Here is a 4,174-nt window from a genome sequence, read left to right on the forward strand (position 1 = left end):
CAATGTAAGCAGACGGTATTTCAGTTTTCCCTCATCAAACTCATCAAATACACAATCCAACAACTCCAAAACGCTCTGGTGGACAAGTTGTGACCTGCACATTCACCACGGTATGAAATATTAACGTATAATTGTGTAACATTACGATGCATGAAGCAGATACTCGGAACTATTTCTTGAGTAAACCACTGGGCGGAGTGACACAGTGCAGCAGCCATGCCTGGAGTGTAGTTCCGGCTTTGCATTTAGCTCTAAAACATCTCTGTCTTGTAATGTTACATAATTATTTCATAGCGTGGTGAATGTACAGGTCACAACTTGTCCACAAGAGCGTTTTGGGGTTGTTGGATTATGAATTTGATGAGTTTGATGAGGGAAAGTCGGAATGCCGTCTGCTTACATTGAGTTGGCACAGCAGGTCCGGACTCTGCAGCGGCCAATCTAAAAACAACTTGCACTGACAACTAAATCTAACGAACCCATTACTAAGACTATAGGAATTATGGCAATGGACGAATTTACCAAATTGTTGAAGTATCCCTTTAAGTGATTGTAGTGTAAAGACACCTGTGCCTAGAAGGTCCAGTCACTGGCTGTGTCAGAAATCACTCCCTTTTCACTATATAGTGCACTATATAGTGAATACGCCATTTTGTAGTGGTGTCCGAATTCTGAGTGTGATTGTTATCCCCTATATAATTTGATTTGCTTAGTTATTTAGCATTTGGCATGGACACACAGTAACATTTATACTGTGACATTTAATCATGCACAGGTCCCAGATGCACTGCTGTGTTTATAGCAAAGTGCTAATTTTCAACACCTGTCCATGGGAGGCCTTTAGAGATTAAAGTTGTAAGTAAGGGAAAAAATACATTGCCTGGCCACAAAAAAAAGTCGCCACCTGGATTTAACTAAGCAAATAGGTACAAGCCTCCTATTGGATAATTACTGCATGGGCGACTATCTTTCAGCTGGCAACAAGTTATTTAACCCTAGCTGATGCAATGAGTAACTTCTCATTTCTTAAACAACCATGTCGAAAGACACATCCTGTGGTTGTGGAAAAGATGTTAGTCTGTTTAAGAAGGGTCAAATCATTGGCATGCAAAAAAGGCTTCAGTTTGCTAAGGAGCATAAAGATTGGACTCTGGAGGAATGGAAGAGGGTCATGAGGTCTAATGAGTCCAGATTTACCCTGTTCCAGAGTGATGGCCGCATCAGGGTAAGAAGAGAGGCAGGTGAAGTGATGCACCCATCATGCCTAGTGCCTAATGTACAAGCCTGTGGGGGCAGTGCTATGATCTGGGGTTGCTGCAGTTGGTCAGGTCTAGTTTCAGCAACATTATGTGCCCAAAGAATGGGGTCAGCTGACTACCTGATACTGAATGACCAGGCTATTCCATCAATGGATTTTTTCTTCCCTAATGGCACGGGCATATTCCGAGATGACAATGCTAGGATTCATCAGGCTCAAATTGTGAAAGAGTGGTTCAGGGAGCATGAGACATCATTTTCACACTTGAATTGGCCATCACAGAGTCCAGACCTTAACCCCATTGAGAATCTTTGGGATGTGCTGGAGAAGGCTTTGCGCAGTGGTCAGACTCTCCCATCATCAATACAAGATCTTGGTGAAAAATTAATGCAACACTGGATGGAAATATATCTTGTGACATTGCAGAAGCTTATCAAAATAATGCCACAGCGAATGCATGCTGTAATCAAAGCTAAAGGCGGTCCAATGAAATATTCGTGCTTGTGACCTTTTTTTGGTGGCGACAGTTTTTTTTTGGCCAGGCAGTGTAGAAAATAACAGTGCAGTCATTCTATCCCAAAATGCGTTGTTAAAAGTAGAGCACAAACGATGGTTACTAGCCCAGCAATATTTACCATGATGCACCGCGATGGCTGCTCTTAAACATGACGGACAAATGAGAGGAACACAGGAACTTATATAAAAAATTTGTTAGGCTTCCAAAGTAATCTGTAAGAGAGTGTTAAGGATTCAAAACAAAGTTACATTTTCTCCGGCTATGATGATTATAAGACATGTGACCATCATCTATATGCAAACATAAGTGTCAATTATGTGCCTATGTTCCATGGCTCTATTGAGAACAAATCTAGATATGGACCTTAAGATGCATGTGTAAACAATTAAGATAGTTCAAGAAAATTTTTAACCATTCTGACTGTTTTGCTTCACAATGTTCTGCAGTGGGAGGATCAAAAATGATTATACAGAATATGAAAATTGTATAAATGTGTTACACATTTTTTTTGCATTTATCTATCTATCTATTAGGGGTGTGACGAGGCACTTATCTCACAAGACAAGATGAGACGAGATTTTACACTCTTTTTTTCATTTTTGAAAAAGATATATAGGTTGGTGATATGTCCTTTATACAATTTAAAGTCATAATTGCAAAGCATTCAGGTCTATTCAGAAATGTTTAAACTAACTCCAGTTGTACTGAATAGGCTATCAATGCTTCCTAACAGTTTGTCTTGTCTAACTCTGACTCAAACTGTACTTTTAATGCTCTTCAGATCGAACCTTTCATTTTAATAGTCTACAAAATCTTTAATTTACTACACTATGCACTCATTGCTATAATTACAATGATTATATTTAATATCATATTTAATCATATATAAAAAAATTAGATTTTTTTTACTTAAAAACTGTTTACAACAGATTGAAATATAAAGAGCTTCATCAGTAAAAACAAACTATTTCTCACCCTCTTTAAGGACATCCATATTTAAAACACTCAAAAGGAATCTTTCTGTAAAACCACGTTTGCTGTAATTCAGAGAAATAGATTATTTTATCGTTTTGTGGTCTTTTTTCTTCATATAAGCTTTGAAAGTGTTGGACACAATGCACAGATGAGCGTTATGTGTGTGCGTTGGTGATCGAATGTGTGTCTCTGCTCTGTCTGCTGTCAGACAACAAACAGGGATTGGCTAACTGGGGCTAAAACTTCAGTTTTTGGAGCTAAAAATGGACTATATGGCGCTCAAGCAGAGTTTGTTTTGCTAAGTTTACCACTGCAGTATACAACGGCCCACTGGCTACACATGTTTATTTTCTGATTGATGATATGCACAGCCAAACGCTGATGGATGTGTGACTGACAGACGGTGAGATGAGAAGGAGACATGACAAAGCCGCAACTGAATCAAAGTTACAAAGTCACAGATACCGGCACTATGAGCGAGTCTGCGTGCATACAGGAACTCGCGGAGACTGCACAGGTTTCCAGCAGCAGCATTTCATCATTTTGGACCATTGTGATGAACTTATTATGGATGGGCGATCGTGTGTGCGGCCCCAAGTATCGCACACGGAAGAGGGGGTGGGGGTTGGAGCGGTCATCTTAATGGATCATGGATCAGCTCCGTTTCTTCATTAGCTCTTTCACCAACAGTTTTAAGGTATCCAGAGCATCTTTGTGATCTGTTATAACTTTCAGTTTGTATTTTTTTTCTGTAAAGAGAGCTGATGCTCCTAGTGTCTGCGTGATATTGATCTCACAGATTAATTTTTCCACAATGAGAAATCTCGTGGCATTTTGATCTCGCGAATCTCATGGCACTAGATCTCATCACACCCCTACCATCTATCTAGCTATCTATCCATCTATCTATCTATCTATCTATCTATCCATCTATCTATCTATCTATCTATCTATCAGTGGATGTTTCGAATTTTCATCTTCAAGTCTCAAACTCATAGATATTACTTTCACTTCGATCAGTTTTTATTCATGCTATTTTGTTTAATGCCTTTTCTTCCTAAACATTCACGACTTTTTAATGAATGGCCATGAAATTCTGTTTTATAATGTAGAGTATTAACCTCTACTTTTAATTTTGAAATACCATAGGGATATTATTCATCACTGCTGCAATATAGTTGTCTTTTTCATAACAGCATATACAAGATGTAATTCAAGCTTTTCTGAACTCACTCAATGTACAACTTGTTAATGACTCCCAAAGTGAAAACTGATGGTTAAGTCATTTCGGCACTTTCTACCATGGTGATAGTGTTATCACCAATATTGCTCAGGGGCCTTTGTTCCTCGTGGGTGTAGCCTCTGTCGGGGGGCGTGTGCACAAGGAGGTGGGTACGTTTCAACGTCACCGGTTGGTCCTTACT

This window comes from Cheilinus undulatus, linkage group 21 (assembly GCF_018320785.1).
Source record: "Cheilinus undulatus linkage group 21, ASM1832078v1, whole genome shotgun sequence".
NCBI lineage: Eukaryota > Metazoa > Chordata > Actinopteri > Labriformes > Labridae > Cheilinus > Cheilinus undulatus.